Raw genomic sequence first — 22106 nt, 5'->3', positions numbered from 1 at the left:
TTTTTTATGCTAAAAAATGTTTGACAGAATAAATTGATAGTATGTTTTGAATTCGATGGGTGGTCAATATTTGTAAAAAGACCACATATGAATGTAAGAGGTCACCCCCCTCGCCGATTGGTCCAATTTATTACCAGGTTACTCACCGTAGGGACCACCTTACTCCTAGTCCATAGACCCCTTTCCTCTATACTTATGGGACATCTCTCCGTCCTGTGGGACGGGACCGAGCACTTTGAAAAAGCCTCAAAAATTTTGCAAAATTTGTTGTTCTTCCTCGCTTTCCACGCGTGGGGAACAGCACGCGGCCATAACCCCGCCCACCTTAGCTCCGCCCCATGCATCGCCCATCAGTCCTTTTTTATCGCCAGGTCAGAGACCTTTAAGCAATAATAGAGGAACCTTATTAGAGGGGACAGCGGGCGGGCGTATGGAGGAAAGGGGACTATGGACAGTAAGGTGGTCACTACGGTGAGTAACCTGGTTATACTCCTACGTCCCGTCCCCTTTCCTCCATACTTATGGGAGATTCCCAAGCACTCCTCACAGGAACTACGGGTGGATGGAAAACCCCTTACTGAAAAAGGTTCTTCAGCCCAGCCTGGCCAAACTGAGCATCAGATTTGGAGCTCAGGTCTAGGCAGTAATGCGTACAAAAAGCCGATGGGGAGAGGGGACATATTTCTGAAAAGCAACTGCGGCTGCCTTGCCCCGCACCAGGTGTGCATGAATACCTTTAGGAGGTTGCAGCCCTTGGACAGTGTAAGACTCCGTAATACAGGCTGCGATCCATCTGGAGATAGTCGCCTTAGAAGCCTGCTTACCCTGCGGGTTACCAAAAGTCACTAACAATTGAGAAGAGTTGCTAAATTCGGAAGTTCTGTCTAGATAGAACTTAAGAGCCCTTCTGACATCCAAGCACTGCAGAACCCTTTCCGCCTCTGAAGCATGGTTCGGAAAGAAGACTGGTAGAGAGATTGATTGATTCAGATGGAAATCAGAGACCACCTTCGGCAGGAAAGAAGGGTTTGTCCTTAGGACCACCTTATCCTTGTGAAAAACCAAGAAGGGATGCTCCACCGACAAAGCCTGAAGCTCACTCACACGCCTGGCCGAGGTAACGGCAACTAAAAAGCATCCAAAATATTTCCAAAAATGTGTCCTTCCTCTCTTTCCTGCGTGGTGCCCGGCGCGCGGCCGTAACCCCGCCCACCTTGGCTCCGCCCCGCGCATCGCCCATCAGTCCTTTTCTATCGCCAGGTCAGAGACCTATTAGCAATAACAGAGGAACCTTATTAGAGGGGACGGCAGGCGGGCATATGGAGGAAAGGGGACTATGGACTAGGAGTAAGGTGGTCACTACGGTGAGTAACCTGGTAATACTCCTACGTCCCATCCCCTTTCCTCCATACTTATGGGAGATTCCCAAGCACTCCTAACAGGAACTACGGGTGGATGGAAATACTCCTTACTGAAAAAGGTTCTTCAGCACAGCCTGACCAAACTGAGCATCAGCTCTTGAGCTCATGTCAAGACAATAATGCTTACAAAAAGCAGACGGGGAGGCCCAAGTAGCTGCCCTAGCGATGGACTCCCAAGGGACATATTTCTGAAAAGCAACTGCGGCTGCCTTGCCCCATACCAGGTGTGCGAGAATACCCTTAGGAGGTTTCAGCCCTTGGACGGTGAAAGACTCTGTAATGCAGGCGGCGATCCACCGAGAAATAGTTGCCTTAGACGCCTGCTTACCCTGAGGGTTACCAAAAGTCACAAACAGTTGAGAAGAACTCCTAAACTCGGAAGTTCTGTCCAGATAGAACTTAAGAGCCCTTCTGACATCGAGATAATGCAGAACACTTTCTGCCTCTGAGGTAGGGTCCGGAAAAAAGACCAGCAGGGAGATCGACTGTTTCATATGGAATTCAGTTACCACTTTTGGCAGGAAAGCAGGATTCGTCCGTAGGACTACCTTATCTTTGTGAAAGACCAAAAAGGGATGCTCCACCGACAAGGCCTGGAGCTCACTCACCCGCCTCGCTGACATAACGGCGACCAAAAAGGACTCTTTCCAGGATAGGTACTTGAGGTCCACTGTGGCCATTGGTTCAAAAGGCTTATGGCACAACGCCGTCAGGACTACATTTAGATCCCACGGCGGGTGCGGACTACGAATTGGAGGGTAAAGGCGTGTCAAGCCTTCAAAATGCCTCTTAACCACTGGATTACACAGCGTGTAAGAACATTGGTCCGTAGAAAGATAAGCGGAGACCGCTGAAAGGTAAGTTCTGCATGACAGAACGTGAATACCCAAATCTGCTAGGAAGGATACGAAGGACAGCACCGTGTCAATTAGGGGTGTCATGGTATTAGTTTTATGGCGGTACGATAACCTTCTTGCCAAATGACGGTATATCATGGTTATCGCGGTATAGCAGGTGGAGTAAATCAATCTTAGCAAATATTTTCTAAAAGGTCATACATTGACAGATTTATTATCCCAAACAAAACCAGGCACCCAGGTCCAGAAGTGGGCTTTTCAACATACTTTGCACTTAAATGCCACCTCTTGCTTCCACCAAACACAAACACACGTGTGGAGAGGAGGAGGAGGAGGGGGGGGCTGCTGCGACTGGTAAAGCAAACTGAATAGCTTTTCTTAAGTGGTCATTTAGGCTTTTAGCTCTCCACTGCCTACTGGTGAAGATGAACATGTTGCCATCTTTATAACCTGCATGCCACAGATAAATGGGTGCTGATGGTAGTATACGCTTGTGTGCATACACACGCACGCTCTCTTTACGTTACAGCCTTTAGTTTACTTGCGGGCCAAAAGGTGTTCAGTAATCACGGACATCTTACCCTTTGGTATGGCAGCAGGGAATAACCACAGAGAAGTGAATTTCGCAGTGTGAATTATTATATGGGAATTCAATGATGGAACCAGGGCAATCCCCCATTGTCATATGTTTAGCAAACATTATCCATTATAAATATATAAACCCCAAAGCCACCAACCCAAACTAAACCCTTTTTCCTTCTTGGCACTGTATTTATTCTTCCTATTGCTAACATACTGATTTTGTGTCTGGTCAGACTCCTGTGGTTTATGGAATGGCATTAAAAACTGCTCCAACTGAAACTACTTGGCAGATGGCACATCCAATAGTGCAAGACCAAGACTGCGCAGCAATTGCTTACTGCAGCCTTTCCAAATCAGATTGAAAAGTTAACGGTATAAACGGTATACCGGTATGAACAATGTGACGGTTATTATTGTTCAATTAAGTGGTTCACGGTATCTTTAACGGTATGCCATTATACCGTTACATCCCTAGTGTCAATCATAGCCCCCCTTGGGTCCAACTGTTTTTCCAAACACCAATGACAGAACCTGAGCCATTTACTTCTGTATTGGGATCTAGTCGAGGGTTTCCGGGCTGGCTGGATAATACGCATGTTATCCACAGACAAGTTAAGATGTTCTGAAGACTTGAACTCAGGCACCATGCCGCCAAGATGAGAGATTGTGGGGAGGGGTACCACATCCGCTGTTCCCCCTGGTGAAGAAGATCGGGGGTCACTGGTAACATGATCGGCGGATACACTGACAGGTGTTGAAGTTCTGAGAACCAAAACCTGGCCGGCCACCACGGGGCTACGAGTAGAAGGGAACAGTTCACTGAGTTCTTCAACTTCCAAATTGCTCGATGGACTAGAGGCAGAGGCAGGAAGGTGTAAGCTCTCATGTCATGCCATGGAATCTCGAGAGCATCCCCCAGAGAGGAGGCTCCCAGCCCCCCTCTGGAGGCATACTGAGGAAGCTTCTTGTTTGCCGCCGTAGCGAAGAGGTCCACCTCCGGTGTGCCCCAACGCAAGAAAATCCATGAGGGGACCTCCACCTTCAACTCCCACTCGTAGCTGACCACTGTCTTCCGGCTGAGGGCATCCGCTGTGACATTCAGCTGGCCCGGGATGTGCACTGCAAGCAGCCAAACACCATGAAGCACAGCCCACTCCCAAATCTGAATGGACAGGTCCACGAGGGTGGGGAGACTTGGTTCCCCCTTGCTTGTTGATGTAATACATCGACACCACATTGTCCATGCGTATGCGGACCACCTTGTTGGCTATGATCGGTCTGAACGTCCTGAGCGCTAGGAAGATCGCCAGAAGCTCTAAATGATTTATGTGGAGGAGCTTGTCCTGAGGCGACCAGAGATCCGAGACCTGAAGTGGATCTAACGTCGCACCCCACCCCAGGAGGGAGGAGTCCGTCGTGATCGTCACCGTTGGGGCTGGGTCCTGAAACCCGGCACCCACTGACAGGTTGCTGAGAGATGACCACCATTCCAGGTCCACTCTCATGGAAGCCGGAATCATTATCAGCTTGGGATCCGGGTCCACAGCCTGACACCAAGAACTCCGAAGAGCCATTTGGGTCCGCCTCATCTTGAGACAAGCGAGAGGAAGAGCCAACACGCAGAAGGCCATGAGGCCCAGAAGCCTCTGGAACCACCAGGCCGACATGCTCTCCGACTGCACAAACATCTGACACGTGGCTAAAAGATCCGCCATCCTGTCCCCGGTCAGGTACACTCTGCAGTCGATCGTGTTCCAGCGAAAACCCAGGAAAATCAAGTCCTGCAAGACCGTCATGGAAGATTCCCGCCAGTTCACCGACAGCCCAAGATGGAACAGGAGCTGAAGGAGAGACTGAAGATTTCCCGCTGCTTTCAGCAGACAAGGGCTGCGTAAGAGCCAATCGTCCAAATATGGATACACATGGATACCCTGCAGACGAAGATAGGCCACAATCACCGACATCATCTTCGTGAAGACACGCAGCGCCGAGTTGAGGCCAAAAGGAAGCACTCGAAACTGAAACTGCTCCTCTCCCAAAGAGAAACGGAGATATCTCCTGTGTGGATTCCAAATCAGAATATGCATATACATATCCTGAAGATCCACCACACTGAGCCAATTGCCCATCTGCAAGGAGGACCGTATCTGGCTGGGCGTGATCATCTTGAATTTCTCTTGGGGTATGAAAAGATTGAACTGGGAAAGGTCTAGGATGGTGGGCAGGCCAGCCTGGTTGAGTTTGGGCACCGTAAACAGCCGGGAGTAGAAGCCCTCCCCTCGTTCCCCGAGGGGAACGGGTTCTACAGCTCTGAAGTCCAGCAGTTTCTGAACCTCGGCTTTGAGGGAGGTCAAGCCCAACAGCTGAAAGGGAGGGTTGAAGGATGGGGTAGGTGGTAGGGGTAAGCGGAAGCCCGCCCGAGTGACTGACGAGACCCATCTGTCCTCGATGATGGTCTACCACGCCTCCCAATGAGACGCAATGCGTCCTCCCACCGGGGTCTCGTGCGAGCGTGGAGAACCCTCATTTTGTAGGTTTTTTGGTGGTGTTGCCACCTGAACCTGAGGAGGAGGCTGTGAAGCGGGAGAAAAACCGAGTCTGTTGTTGCCTACGGTGGTTATTCCCCAAAGGGGTATCCACTCTCTGCGATTTCTGGCCGAGGAAGCCCCTAAAGCCAGCGGAGAGTCGGCTTTGCGACAACGGTCTCTGGGTTTTGAAAGGTGTCATAACAAGGACCGACAAGGATTTAGCTGTCTGAGTGCTATCCTTCGTCTTGGTGAGCTCTACATCTGTTGTAGAATGAAAGAGCTCCTTACCATCGAACGGAAGGTCCAACACCTTGTCCTGCACTTCTTTCGAGAATTTAGTGGCATGCAGCCAAGCCTGCCGTGAGGTATCAACCCCCAGCATAAGGCCCCGAGCCGAGGTGTCTAGGTGATGAGCCGCAGCCTCCAGGAGATCCTGGGCCAAGACCCTGGCGTTGGATAATCCCCCCTTAAAGTCTTCCAGCTTCTCGACCGGGATAAATTCCTCAAACTCTGACAGACCTTTCCACATCTGCATATTAGCCCCCGCTAACACCAGTTCGGCATTGGCCTGCCTGAGCTGCAAGGCCGAGTTGGCAAAGATTTTTCTCCCAAGGGAGTCAAGGAGCTTGTCCTCCTTTCCCAGAACCTGAGTAGCCGTCGTGGAAGAGGATGCTGCAGTCCTGGACTGCAAAGTGGCCGCAGCCACCACTGTGGAGGACAAGATGACAGAGCCACCTCTTCTGAAGAATGCAGCCTGTATCTCGCATCAATTTTCTTATTGACGAAAAGTCCAGAGTGTGGCTTTTCCCAGACCCTGCGGACCTCGGCCAAAACGTCCTTCTGCAAGAACAGGCCGGTACGCACCAAAGGAGACAGGGTGAACACCCCAGAAAGCACACCCTCCTGCGGAGCGGGGGCCTCGGGCACCGGAACATCTAAGAAGCACATCATGTCCAGTACCCGGTCATGAAAAGCTCTAATAGAGCGGGGCAGGTCCTCGTTGTCCTGATCGCCTTGCGCATCATCCGACAGGTCAGGATCCTGCTGAGCCATGTCGGGTGCTGCTTTGTCCACGGGGGACAATGGGGGCAAAGGCGGAAGAGTCGGGGGCTCCGTAGGCAAGGGAGGCGCAGGCGGAACCACCGGAGGAACGAGTGGAGCCGGAGGCGCGGGCGGACATATCTCCCTAAAAAGCCCTTTGAAATACTCCCTCATGGGGTCGGTACGCATGAGCGTTTGAAATTTACCAAAAAAGGCGTCCTCCGGGGACTGCTTTGGAACCCGAGGAGGCCTCTCATGAGGAGGACAATTCCAGGGACTTAACAGGGAAGGATGCTACACCGGCCCCTCCACCGACGTATCCACATAAATCAAAGGTGCCAACCCCGCAGGCAACGAAACATTGTGCGAAAGGGGCATCTGGGCGTTCCAATCGTAAACTGGCCAATAAGGATGCGCACAAGGAACTCTTTGTTCACACAAGGAACCAAGCCCTACACCTGAGGCTGATGGCATAGTTGTAGGGGTAAAACCCAAAATGGCCGCCGTGGCGGGAACGGGCACCATTTTGTCATTGCCTGAGGGGAACTGCGGCACGTGAGGAAGTGAGGCAGGGGTCCCTGTCGATGGATCAGGGCTCTTAACTTTAGCCTTAACATAAGGAACCTCGGCAGGGCCGGTACTATGAGGCCTGGAATGTTTCTGCGACATACCAACCGCCAAATTAGCCTTCCCAGGAAGGACCTCGGCACTGCCGGTAAAAAAAGAACTTTCCTTCTTTGGGCCCTCAACAGATCTGGTGTCGCCGCAAGAGCGGGAACGGTGAGAAACAGCCTCCACCGATAAGGCCTTGTCAGGCCTCTCAGAAATGTTGGTAACTTTAGCCTCTGTAAGAGAGACCTCTGACCCACGTCCGGTAACAGCCTTATCCGCGCGGGCCTCGAACATCCGTTCGGTCACACCAAGCCCCACCAAGGCCGCGGGGCACACCAAGGTCTTGTTTTCGAGGGAAGCCGATAGAGAGGCCTCAGAGCGAGCTCCAGTATCCCACGACTCAGTAGAACTGGGTCTACAAACAGCCCCCACAGGAGGGGCCTCGGAGAGTGCTCCGGTGTCCACAGGCCCCTTATGGAGACCCTCGGAGAAAACACCGGTACAATTATTAGGCCCAACGGGCACCTCAGGGCGATCCCCGGTGACAGAGCCATCAACGCTCCTCCTGGCCCGAGAGGAACCTGGAAAGGTATCCCCCGGCCGGGGTGCTCTGAAAAGTAAAGAACTTACTGGGCGTTTTTTCTTTTCATCGATGAATGCCTGAAAATGCAAAGGAGGAGTTTGTTGGAACACCTCTTCCCACCGCTCCAACCGACGTTGAAGTGCCCGGACCAAAAGGGAGTCGCAGTCCCAACAGTGATCCATACCCAAACACTCTAAACAAAGAGGATGCGGATACGCCCTCGCGAAGCGACGGTGACACAATGAACAATCTGGAAAGTTTAGTTTGAACGACATAGACTAGTACACGATCGCTAGCGTGAGCCAGAGAGGAAAAAAAATGGAAGAAAATCTTCCGAGGATGCAAGTGCGTCCAGTCCCGAACAAGCGGAGAAAAGGACTGATGGGCGATGCGCAGGGCGGAGCCAAGGTGGGCGGGGTTACGCCTGCGCACCGGGCCCCGCGCAGGAAAGAGAGGAAGGACACATTTTTGGAAAAATTTTGGATGCTTTTTACAGGATGGAGAGATGTCCCAGAAGTATGGAGGAAAGGGGACGGGACGTAGGAGTATATGGTATGACAAACCCTCCTTTTGGCCTTAAGCAAATAGCATCGTCATCCAAACATTGCGTCCTCATCAGACCAGGCGTCACTTTCTGAACTTCCCAGGTCGTTATCATCAGAAATATTGATTGCCATAAATTCCTTAATTATTTCATTTTCGTGTTTTGGACCATCATTTATCATACAAGGAGGCTTCACAATCGTACTAATTGTCTGTACACATTCATTTGAAATTATGGAGCAAATGGCTGGCAAGCAGTGTATGAAACAGCAGAATATGAGGATACCGAATATCATAACCAAAATTGAAATTCGTTTCCATCCCCAGGATTGTAACAGTTCCCAGAACCATGAACTTATATTTACATTCCAGCCACCTGTGGGGACATGAATTTCAGAAGTTAGGACATGTAATTTCTTAATTGCTTCAACTATTGTAGGGGAGGAGTCTCTTACAAATGCACAGCACGCTGATCCCACTAATTTGCATACACCTCCACAACCAATAAATCCACCGAAAATACTCATTCCATAAAAACAGACAATTTTTGGTGAACACTCAGAACCAAACTGTAACCAAAGTCATTGAAAGAGCAACCAAAGGGAGATAGAATACAACTTAAATTGTGGATGCCAGGAGGTGCATTCAAGAGCATCTCAAATTTGATTGATAGTGAGAGAAAAAGTATCATAATAAACATGCCAAAAGACAACTAGAAACAAATGGGATGCCCTGCAGAATAAACGCCTATCATGGTCAGGATGAAAACGGGGACCTGGGCTAGTAAGGATCAATGTCTCGAAATAGCAGGAGTCCATCTGTGATGAATTACTTTTGCTCTGCAAGAGTACAGGGATGAGTAATGGCTACAGTGCCTACTCAGCCCCAAACTACTACGATCCCAGCAGTGATGCCAATCAAAGGTGAAATAAGCACAGCCCAACAGGTATTCCTCCTTCCCCTTCTGTGGTACAACTGGTCCAAAAGCAACACAATAGTGCAGGGGTACCAAAATGAAAGAATGTCCAACCAAGGTTCTATAGAAATAGGATCTTTAATTAAACTAACAAAAATGCACATAACTAAACACTACCGACCCAACCCTATAAGGGAAAACGCAGTGAATGCAGACTTTAAAATAAAGCGGCACTATGGGTTGGTAGACATGGGTGCCCAGGCAAAGATTTCAGGAGCAAAATGTCAAAGTTAACACATTTTTCTTTCCAAAGGTAGAGAAGGGGTCTTAAAGTGTCTAGGGCCTTTTACAGCAGACCTGGGGGCATACACCTCTGCAAATACCTTTAGGTTTTGTCTTTTCAGGGCTAAGCAGCATTGTGCCAAGCTTTTTGGTGTCAAACCAGGCGAGGACTTGTGGCACTGGGTGGGTTTGAGTCGCGAAAGCGGTAGCACCTGGTTCCAACAATGCAGTGCTGTTCGGCAGTGGCTTATGGGTCAAAGATGTTGGGGACAGCAAGTGATGTAGGGTCCTCATGTACAGAGAAGCAGAGGCTGGAATTGGGCAGTGTGCAACCTTGACTGGCTCAACACAATGTTGTGGTTCTGCAGGGGCGACGGCTTGAAGAAGCTGGTAAACTGGCAGGCAGGACCCATTTGGGGACACTAGAAGACTCAAAAGTCTCAGATGCGGAGATGGCTGAGATTCAGCGTCAAGCGAAACTCGGAGATGTATGTGCGGTTAAGATGACTCCGGCAGTTCCCTTGTAGGAGTTTGGACCACGTTGATGTCGCAACTGCCTTCAAGGTGGTTCAGAGATAGTCTCACTTGACATGCACTTAGAATTCCCTTAAACACTGCGCACTTATTCTACGAATAGGTTAATTTACTATTTTAACTTAAAACTTCTCAACTCTTCCAGAAATGCGATAACCATTGCCAGCCACTGAACATAATAGACGCGTGGTTGCAGTTTACCCATCTATATTTACATTGCAGTTTAGCCTTGTTTAACATTTTAATATAAGGACCTCCATGAGCTAACTGCCAGAGCTTGACAATCATATGAGTTAACAGAGATAGGAGGTCAACAGATCTACTGGTACAGTGCCTTCCTGTCACTGTAGTAGCAGACAATACCTCCATTAACAGTTTGCATAATGCAGTAGATGCTTGCAAAATGTCTGTGTACCAGAGTCAGCACAAATGATGCAGCCTGTAGCTCCTTACACAGCTTCGAAACAGGTGTCTCTCCACCACCTCATAAGATCATATACTATTTATAGTAAAGGCAAAAGTCTGACTGCAGTAAATTATGGAAAAGATTCATAGATGACATCCTATTGATCTGGACAAGTGATTTATTGACTTTTGATTCATTTGTACTATGGTTGAATGCACAAAATCCTTTTTTGAAATTTACTAAAACCATAAGCAATGATGAAATCAATTTCCTTGATTTGACAATTCTTGTGAACAAAGATGAATCAGCTCTATATGTTAAGCCATTCCACAAAGAGACTGATAAAAATTCTTTATTACTCTATTCGAGTTTCCATCCGAAACATACCAGACAAAACTTGCCCTTTGGACAATTCTTATGTATTAAGAGAAATAGTAGCACTAAAAAAGATTTTGTGCAAGAAGCCGAGAACCTGAAATGTAATCTGGCCGACAGGGGTTACCCCAAAGAAGTTATTAAAACAGCATACAAGAGAGCTTCCAATAACAACAGAGAGGCACTATTAGAATACAAAGACAAGAAAGGAAATGATGATAAGATTGTGTTTGTTAGTACATACAGTACACTATCAAATGAAATCACAAAGATTATAAGACACAATTGGCATGTGCTAGAGAAGGGTGAGTGTCCCCTAGGAGCACTGAAATGCGCTTTCCGAAGAAGCAAGAACTTAAAGGAACTTACTACTAGGAATGATGTATTTAGAAAACCCACCACACAAACTACCATTACAGAGCAATGGGGGCTCCCAAAAACTACTGGCCATAGTCCATGTGGCCAGTGTAGTTGTTGTGCACAAACCAGACGGACAAAAGAAATTGACCTGGCCCTAAACAAAAGATGGGAACAGCGAGTCTTACAAACTGCAACACCAAGATGGTGGTGTATGCTATTTGGTGCCCCTGTGATCGACTCTATATTGGCAGAACAGAAAGGAAGGTCAAAATCAGGATAGGAGAACACAAGAGTTGCATACGGAATAATATCCTTAATGCACCCCTGGTGGGTCATTTTACAAGCCTTGGACACAAACCAGAAGAATTGAGATGGAGAGTCGTGATGAAAATTGCCGAAACCCAGGGCTCTAATATTGATAAGCGTACTTTGAGTATACAAGAGCAAAAATGATTTTTTTTAACCAAAAGTTACCCCTTAGGATTAAATGAAAATATCGACTGTAGTGTATTTATCAACTAATACAAGTAACTTCTCTACAGGTATCAGTATGGATCCATTTCCCTTGTTAACCAATAGTATATACTAATGCACAACATATTCCTAATACTCCATCAAAGATCTAGTGTAACCACTGAGTATGATATCAGATAGTCTCTACTTTTAGAATTTGGTTGCATCTAATTTAGACAGGAATTCGCAAAGACATTAGTGAATTTATTTTATTTATAGCCCGATTTGATCCCAATTGAGCCGGTACATGTCTTTTAATAATACTCCTCCACGCATCTTACAGTTCGGTAACTTTATTCCTTAACAGGATAGGGGTACAACTAGACGTGTCTTCAAGTGCACTTTGCTCCTTTCCCTGATCAAAATGGTGACTAGTGTGACCTCCGATAGCGCATGCGTAGGGACGACATCAACAATATGAAGTAATGAGGAAAATAGGCTACAAACGGAGCCCTAGTGCGAATTCAGTTCCAGTTATCAGAAGCCATTTTTTACTTCGTTTCTACTTTCCTTACACACAAAAAAATCCCTCTTTTTTTAGAATAGGATTACTCACCATAAATTTCAATATTTTTAAGAGGGTAACACGTACATGGTGCTCGTCAACATTCTATCTGATGACGAGTGTACCATCCTCCACGCATGCGTAGTAACGTTCGCCGTCATGCTCAATACGATTGAGTTACCGTAGCAACGGTTGCTCACACGGCGTCCAACTGACAGCTCTAGCAGTCAGACGAACCCAGCGTCTGCAAAGCTCGCCCGAATTAGGTAAGATTATGACAAGTATTGTCATAACGCCTACGCAGTTATCTGGTTGAACTAGGCGCAACAATGAACATATGTCCGTTAGTGCACTATTTGAACGTTTATGATACGCTCTTTACAGCTAGCATTGTTAGTGTTACTACATCCACCAGACGGTTCCGCCGAGACTAATACCTCGCATTTTGCCCCTCCAGATCGTGTGCCTTTGAATAATTTAGCTGAATAATAATGGATGTAGCCCACATATTCTCCGTAGGGACATATCCCGCGCAGCAATATTGAATTCAGACTGTTCTTAATATTTACATGTTTTGAGCAAACAGCCTTCTTTTGCTTGGGACTTTTTCTTGAGCCCTGTTGTATTCCAACACAGTGCTAATTAAAGTCTGTTGTTTTAGGACTCATCTACCAGCCATACCTTTGTGACTTGTGATTAAGAAGAGCACTAACTGACTATGACTTCGTACTATGAAGTTGTGAGCTGCCGGCCACAAGTAAGTCTGTTAACTTCGAGACTTTTTTGTCATTTTCTCCCATTTACGCTCCCAGTAAACTTTACTTTGACACTATTAGAGAGCCAGCCTATATTTTGCTATGAGAGACGATGGGACTATTTGTCCTGTATTTTGTTTATCTACAGGGCTTCATAAGGCGCTGACATTGAACATTCAAACAGCCTTTGAGGAGTGGTCTTACTGACACTAAGATACGGTAAGCATCTCCTAATACATCACAATATTGTTAATATTATTGATGTATTTTAGAGACCACATGTATTAATAAGATGTGGTCTGTGTTTCTTTAAGGGTTGTGCTGGATATTCCCTTTGGGATTGAAACCATAAGGGTGAAGATAATTACGCATTAGAATTGCAATTTGGGAATCAACAAACCACCATCCGCACTGCTACAACAACGTCAACTTGTCAAGTTCTTCCTTAGAGACCACTGCAAGACCGGTTTAAGGCGTTGTTACGCCCCAGTGTATCTATACCCCTGAAGAAGTTCCTTATAGTAATTCTAACCACTAGAGGAACGAAACATGTTGGGAAACTTGAGATACTAATATAAAGCATCAATAAAAGCTTAAGAATCTCGAATAGGTGAAACTCAGGTATTGACTAACCCAGACATCTAGACAGGAGGTACTCATTGTCAACAACACAGTATCACCTGTTGTAATATCAAGTGGTTCAATCCTATTGTAAAAATGGAGACTTGAATAACTGAAAGCTGTTCATATTTTTATGCACATTTGAATTGAGATCTCTAAAGGAGAGATACTGTGAAATTGCGTTTTTTGTACAATTGAAGCACATTTTGCACATTAGTATTGATGTGACGAACATCGCTATGCACTTTAGAGCACTGGACACTTTATGTTTTATGTGATGATTTTAACAACTCTATTTATTAAAAACTGTTTATGTTATTATAATATTGTTCTATGAAGTCAGGTTGTATTTTCCTTGAACTTCTACTTGTCTTTGTTTGAATTGTCGTTCACTAATGTGTGGATCCCTAATTCATCCAGTGAACTACATGCCATAAACCTAATTTAGGTGTGGGAGCGTTGTTGTTCTAATTATATGCAGTAGAAGAGATCAGAGCAGTGAACATGCGCAGAGAAACTGTCAGAACCTAGTAATCTGCATAACAATGTGGATACTTACCACGACAATTACAAAACCTACAATACAAAAGTATCAAAGGCCCATACTCTTGGATATTCACATATATAGTCCTATATGCCTTAAAGGAACAGTAGATAAACAGCCTTTAGGTGCACACACTTGATCCCACCAGTATACATCACATGTTGCCGCCCTGCCAGAGTCAACAAGTGAGGCTGTCAATGACATAACATGATGCCATTTCAAAGTTACTAACTTTGCAATCTCCCATGAGCGCCAGACATGTGTGACCGTGAACTTTGCAGTGTAAGTGAAAGCACACAAATAAGAACTGGGCGAAAAAAGACGTGCGGAATCTGGCCAGCCCAGTGGAGTGTGTGCCATCCAATGTAAGAGCAAGCACTGGCAAAGCTAACAGTTTGGGGTTTTCTACATGAAGACATGTCCCCCCTTTTTCAGATGTTTTAACATTAATACTTTTAAATATTACAAATTATCACAATACAATTAATAACATGTTATTACACCAAAAATTGATTCATACATTTAAGTAGTCCATTACCTTTCAGATAGATGCTTTCTCTGGAAGAAATTGATGTTTTAATCACCTAGATGTGGCATCAACCTAGATAAGGATGAGAAGAATGGATGCAATTAACAATTTACTTTACAGACAGCTGTTTTGCAGGTAAGGAAATACTCTTTTAAATCATCTTAATGTGATGACAAGAATGTAGGTAACAAATAATTCTACTTGTCACATACACTTTCTGTACAATACTTGTCATCAAACAGGTAGCTATCATCTTAGACTTTTACCTTTCGTGTTTCTTTTTTTAAAATACTGTTTATTCTGAAAAAAATTTAAAAAGTGATTCTATTTGTGCTTACAATATTTTACGATTTATGCCAATAAATTAGGCAATTATTCCTTTAAATTGACCTTGGTTTATTGCCTTTCAGAAATCGATGTAGAAGGAAATAAACAAATTGGTATGGCATCCGGAGCTGACTGTGACTGGCATACAAGAGCAAAGCACTGTATATTATCACTAGGGCTGTACCGAATAGCATATTTAGTATTCGGCCGAATACCGAATAGTTTGTCAACTATTCGGCTGAAGCCGAGTAGTTGCTTTATTTAGTAAATCATGTTCCAAACTTCAAAAAACACACTTATTAAAAAAAAAAGCACCATTTTAAATTCATTTTATACTTTTATTTCTCTTCATTGTAATTAATGTATCATCTTTAAATAAAGAATAAAAGCCATAAATAAAGCAGATTTAACCTAAATGAAGAACCAATTGTACAGAAGATTGTTGCATATTCAGTGGGCCTCATTACGACCCAGGCAAAACATGCCCTAAAGAGCAGATTAATATACAACATACTTTTCAGCTGTGTGATAGCAATTTGTCTGGTCTAATTTTTTTCAGTTTTGCAACTGAAGTCTATATTTGCTTTTCTGAGTTTGTTGCATTGTATTCAAATGAGAATCTCAAATTATTTGGAAAGAGACGAATAGCAAGAAACTATTTCAGACGGAATTCGGCCGAATACTTACTCGAAGCAGAAGTTCGGTACACCCCTAATTATCACTAACATTGGTGAATGTTGTAAGTATTTTTTTCAAACACAGATTGTGTATGGCTGAAGAGTATTGAAGACCACCTTAAATTATATTACATTTATTCTGCGCTGCTGGCTAGGAATCATGCTTTGCTATGAAAACAACATAGGCACTATGTTGGTTAAAGACTGGAAAGAATGGTACGTCTCTTTTCCAGTTGTTGGGCACCCTCCCATCTCTGATGCTGGACAAATGGTTCAAATGCTCCCCACTAATCCAGCCCTGCCTACGTTCCCCCTTTGTACCACTGTAGACTGTAGAGGGATTTGAAGCCGACATTTAACGAATCCAAAGCGGTCCAGAAGTAAAAATGCTTCTAGCTTTTACTAATTTTAGGGGCTGATTAGTGCCCATTATCAATCAATACTTATCAACATTTTGCAAATTTGAGTTTTCACTAGAGCTTTAAAAAAAATAACCATAAAATGCCATTCATCGGAGTCAACGTTTATGTGAATCATGCAGGGATATCAGGAAACTAATGAGTGTTTGATGTTTCTTCTTGCACTCCTCAGAATGTGCAAATATGACACTACTTGGGATGTAAGACATGTATGAATGAGTGTTGGAATCAGCGAGACAAATGTTAAAGAGAGGAAAACGTATCTTCTCAGCAGATAGTGAAACACCACACTTTGCTCGGTACAAAAGACTCAATAAAAATAAGAGACTGGCTTAGTCATATTCGAAATAAGTGTTTGAACACTTCACAAGACAATAAATAGGCGAAATATAAGAGCACTCGTGTGTTAATTACTCCATGAACGATTAGTGTGCTAAACTGTGAAAAGCGAACACGTGAACATATGTTCTGAAAATACCACATACAAATCATTCTAAATCCGACAGTGTTCTTGAAGTGAGGGGAAATGGACGGCACAATGGTGACAGGGGCATATGAGAGGGTACAAGGTTTGGATTGCCCACAATCTTTCTTCTGGACCTAGAATTTGATAAATAGAGCAAGTTTGGGTGAATATTCCAGTAGTTTGTTGGCAGGGTGACATTGTTGAGTGTATGTGACTTTTCTAGTGACAGTTGTGTCTTGTACCTTATTCCATAAAGGCACAATCAATTGACATTACTACAGTGCAATGATATACATCTCCATCTAAATTTCTGTCAACCACCTACGGAGCTCATTTTGATCCTACATGCACTGCCCGACAAGCAAGCATGTTGGGCACGCTTAACAATGCTTAATTGTATGATGATCGATTCCTGGGGCCCGCATGCTTTATGCTGTGCTCTGCATAGAGCAAGCAGACTCCATAGGGAGCTCCAGCATTTTTGACTGCATGAAAATCAATGCCGGCACAAATACTGGAGCATTTGTTCGGTGGAGAGGAAGGGAGGTGGCAGAAACACAAGTTGCGTTCCACCCATGCTCTCCACCGTACAAATGATATAAAATGAGCTGTGGCATGAATGGAAGGCGTCAAAGCCTTGCACGCCTTCAATTTACATTACGGCTCATAGGATCATGTGCTCCCTAGTATTTATAGGTAATATATCTGATTTGACTCTCGAGAAGCACCTCATACATCTGCAGGTGCTAATTAGAATCTTATTCTGTTGAAGAATATCATCTGCCACTTAAATCCTCCATTTCAATTGCGCATTTGTGGCCACTACTTACACGGCGAGCTTGTGACATCTGTACCACAACATTAAATAGGTTTTTAAACTAATAAAAGCTCAGACTTTGATATATAATGTGACTTATCGAAGCACTGCCAGTTATATTGGTCCAATACAAGTCCTTTGCTCAGGTTTAATTTTAACTGTAAGTGCATGTTAGAAACAAGCATTGGAAAAGTCAACCATGCTGGCTTTTGTATATGCATTGGATAGGCTTTTCCAGGCAATGCCATAATGGTACTCCCTGCCCCTAAAATGGCAACAGCCGGTAAGTAGTGTTAGTACCTGGGCACATTATAACAGGGCCTTTTAACTGTATCTAATGCCTAGGAAAACTCCATAACTGTTGGTTTTGACAAAGCTTGTTTTAAATAGAATTCAGTACAAGCAACAGATTAAAGGTCGAACATATTGCTTCTAAATAAAGTGGCTAAAGGCACTTTTGGATAAGACATTTATATTACTCCAGGAGCTCAATTAGAGTTGCAATAAAGTCATTAGTCTTCATAAAACTACCTATTAATTACATTAGCGAGTGCAGAGCTAGCAAAGAGAGGCGGGGATGGGCCTGGGAGGGGGAGGTTTGCAAGTAGGAATGGCCACAGAGTCTAACATTGCAATTGTCAGAAAAAGCATGGGTAAAAACCCAATTAACTCCCACATGCTGTGTCCCCCCCCCCCCCAAATCCCATTTCTCTTCTATCTTCACTTCCCATACCAACAGTTTTAGCTAGTAGGCAGCACTTGCAGCACCACTTAAAAGCCAAACCTAATAAGGATTGGCCTAACATATTCTAGTGGAATGGGCCATGTTGGCACCAGTGTAAAGGAGGTGAATGCACCATGCCTGATTTGTTGTGCATAATTGCATTTAGAACATCTCTAAAGCCCCTGACTGAAAGAATCTCCAGCCTCATCACTTCGTGCGTTTCAGGAGTGGTGACTAGGCACCTGTGAAAATTTACCTCACACCCCTTCTATTACCTTTCCATTTCTAAATCCCATAGACTTCTGTTGTCTCCATCATCCTTCAGTCCCTGTTATTTATGGCATCCTGAATTGAAATATATTTGAATGTCTGGTATGTTATAAATGGCCAATAAAATAACGTATGTAGGCTTGAAGGACATCAACAGGCTCTATAATGTCAGGGGTCACCATGTCCGAAGGGATACAGGACACACCCCTATGCCGAATGGCGGCATGCAAGCCATACCACACCCTCACACGGATGTCAGTGATTTTATGCACAATGCAGTAGGCATAGACCTAGAAAGAGGTTGTTCCTATTCACATTGAAACATATCTGAATGATAACCAAATTCAACGTTGACCCCCTCAATGTCCATAATGGAGGATGGGCAGCTGCAGGCAATTCCAGGAAATACATTCAAGTAAAGAACTGTTTTATTTGCAGCACATTCCACATGGTGGATTGCCCATTAGTATATACATAATAGTAGATATTTCTAGCAATTTCTTGATTCACCTTTGAGGAATAAGCAGCAGTTTTTTTTTTTGCTGGGTTCAAACCTTGACGTTGTAGACCAGAGTATGTCCCTGACACACTGAGATACCCTACTGGGCAGTGTTCATAGATTACCAGGTTACTCACCGTAGTGACCACCTTACTCCTAGTCTATAGTCCCCTTTCCTCCATACTTATGGGACATCTCTCCGTCCTGTGGGACGGGACCGGAGCACTTTGTAAAAAGCATCCACATTTTTCCCAAAATTTGTCCTTCCTCTCTTTCTTGCGTGGGGCCCGGCACACGGCCGTACCCCCGCCCACCTTGGCTCCGCCCCGCGCATCACCCATCAGTCCTTTTCTATCGCCGGGTCAAAGACCCATTAGCAACAACAGAGGAACCTTATTAGAGGGGACGGCAGGCGGGCGTATGGGGGAAAGGGGACTATGGACTAGGAGTAAGGTGGTCACTATGGTGAGTAACCTGGTAATACTCCCACGTCCCGTCCCCTTTCCTCCATACTTATGGGAGATTCCCAAGCACTCCTTACAGGAACTATGGGTAGATGGAAATACCCCTTACTGAAACAGGTTCTTCAGTACAGCCTGACCAAACTGAGCGTCAGCTCTTGAGCTCATGTCGAGACAATAATGCTTACAGAAGGCAGATGGGGAGGCCCAAGTAGCTGCCCTAGCAATGGACTCCCAGGGGACATATTTCTGAAAAGCAACCGCGGCTGCCTTACCCCGCACCAGGTGTGCATGAATACCCTTAGGAGGTTTCAGCCCTTGGACGGTGAAAGCCTCCGTGATGCAGGCGGCGATCCACCTAGAAATAGTTGCCTTAGATGCCTGCCTGCCCTGAGGGTTACCGAAGGTCACAAAAAGTTGAGAAGAACTCCTAAGTTCGGAAGTCCTGTCCAGGTAGAACTTAAGAGCTCTTCGGACATCAAGACAGTGTAGAACCCTCTCAGCCTCAGAGGCAAGGTTCGGAAAAAAGACCGGTAGGGAGATCGACTGATTCAGATGGAATTCGGTCACCACCTTCGGTAGAAAGGCCGGGTTTGTCCGAAGGACTACCTTGTCCTTGTGAAAGACCAAGAAAGGATGCTCCACCGACAATGCCTGGAGCTCACTCACTCTCCTTGCTGACGTAACGGCAGCCAAAAAGGACACTTTCCAAGACAAGTACTTAAGGTCCACCGTAGCCATTGATTCAAAGGGTTTATGGCACAGCGCCGTCAGGACTACATTTAGGTCCTACGGCGGGTGCGGACTACGAACCGGAGGGTAGAGGCGTGTCAACCCTGCAAAATGCCTCTTAACCACTGGGTTACTCAGAGAATACAAGCACTGGTCTGTAGAAAGATAAGCGGAAACCGCTGAAAGGTAAGTTCTGCATGACAGAACATGAACCCCTGACTCTGCTAGGGAGGACACGGAGGACAGCACTGTGTCAATCGTGGCCACCCTTGGCTCCAACTTCTTCTCCAAACACCAATGACAGAACCTGAGCCATTTACTCTTGTACTGAGATCTGGTTGAGGGTTTCCTGGCTGCCTGGATAATGCGCATGTTATCCGTAGACAAATTCAGATGCTCTAAAGACTTGAACTCAGGCACCATGCCGCCAAGCTGAGTTATTGTGGGGGGGGGGTGCCACATCTGCTGTTCCCCTTGGTGAAGAAGATCGGGAGTTACTGGTAACCTGATCGGTGGATACACCGAAAGGTGCTGAAGTCCTGAGAACCAAAACCTGGCCGGCCACCACGGAGCTACGAGTAGAAGGGAACAGTTCACTGTGTTCTTCAACTTCCAAATTGCACAGTGATCTAGAGGCAGAGGCGGGAAGGCGTAAGCTCTCATGTTGTGCCATGGAATCTCGAGAGCATCCCCCAGAGAGGAGGCTACCAGCCCCCCTCTGGAGGCATACTGAGGAAGCTTCTTGTTCACAGCCGTAGCGAAGAGGTCCACCTCCGGTGTGCCCCAACCCAAGAAAATCCATGAGAAGACCTCCGCCTTCAATTCCCACTCATAGGTGAACACTGTCCGCCGGCTGAGGGCATCCGCTGTGACATTCAGCTGGCCCGGGATGTGCACTGCAAGCAGCCAGACACCACGAAGCACGGCCCATTCCCAAATCTGGATAGACAGTTCCACGAGGGGGGGAGAATTTGTTGCCCCTTGCTTGTTGATGTAATACATTGACACCACATTGTCCGTTCTTATGCGGACCACCTTGTTGACAATGAGCGGTCTGAATGCCCTGAGCGCTAGGAAGATCGCCAGAAGCTCCAGATGATTTATGTGGCGAGACCTGAAGATCTAACGTCGCACCCCGCCCCAGAAGGGAGGAGTCTGTCGTGATCGTCACCGTGGGGACCGAGTCCTGAAACCCCGCGTCCCCAGACAGGTTGCTGAGAGATGATCACCATTCCAGGTCCACTCTCATGGAATCCGGAATCATTATTTGCTTGGACTCCGAATCCACTGCCTGACGCCATGAACTCCGAAGAGCCATCTGGGTCTGTCTCATTTTGAGATGGGCAAGAGGAAAAGCCAGTACATACGAGGCCATGAGGCCCAGAAGCCTCTGGAACCACCAGGCCGACATGCTCTCCGACTGCGCAAACATCTGACACATGGCTAACAGATCCGCCATTCTGTCCGCGGTCAGATACACTCTGCAGTCGATCGTGTTCCAACGAAAACCCAGGAAAATAAGGTCCTGTGAGACCGTCATGGAGGATTACCGCCTGGAGACGAAGATAGGCCGCAATCACCGACATCACCTTCGTGAAGACACGCTGCGCCGAGCAGAGGCCAAAAGGAAGCACCCGAAACTGGAAGTGCTCCTCTCCCAAAGAGAAGCGGAGGTACCTCCTGTGTGGATTCCAAATCAGGATATGCATGTACGCATCCTGAAGATCTACAACGCTGAGCCAATCGGCCATCTGTAAGGAGGAGCGTATCTGGCTGGGCATGATCATCTTGAATTTCTCTTGGGGTAGGAAAAGATTGAACTGGGAAAGGTCTAGGATGGAGCGCAGGCCAGCCTGGTTGGGTTTGGGCACCGTAAACAGTCGGGAGTAGAAGCCCTCCCCTCGCTCCCCAAGGGGAATGGGTTCCACAGGTCTGAGGTCCAGAAGTTTATGAAGTTCGGCCTTGAGGGAGAGTGACCCCGACAGCTGAAAAGGAGGGTTGATGGGTGGGGTAGGGGGTAAAGGTAAGCGGAAGCCCGCTTGAGCGACTGACAAGACCCATCTGTCTTCTGTGATGGTCTGCCACGCCTCCCAATGAGACGCAATGCGTCCTCCCACCGGGGTCTCGTGCGACCGCCGAAAACCCTCATTTGGCAGGCTTATCGGTGGCGGTGCCACCTGAACCTGATGAGGAGGCTGAGGAGCGGG

General features: G+C 46.2%; 1 protein-coding gene across 1 annotated transcript in view; it reads right to left on the bottom strand.

Moving 5' to 3' along the window:
• LOC138521307 (sodium channel protein type 4 subunit alpha-like) overlaps positions 1-22106 on the bottom strand; it is a 3496387-nt gene that overhangs the window by 2973819 nt on the left and 500462 nt on the right. Inside the window, exon 2 of the mRNA XM_069634046.1 lies at positions 14517-14579. The gene's annotated coding sequence lies outside the window, so the exon portion shown is untranslated. The remainder of the gene's footprint in view (positions 1-14516; positions 14580-22106) is intronic.

Source organism: Ambystoma mexicanum, chromosome 13, assembly GCF_040938575.1.
Source record: "Ambystoma mexicanum isolate Mex_15411 chromosome 13, UKY_AmexF1_1, whole genome shotgun sequence".
Taxonomy (NCBI): Eukaryota; Metazoa; Chordata; class Amphibia; order Caudata; family Ambystomatidae; genus Ambystoma; species Ambystoma mexicanum.
The sequence above is the reverse complement of the archived record's forward strand: the minus strand, read 5'-3'. Positions and strand labels throughout refer to the sequence as shown.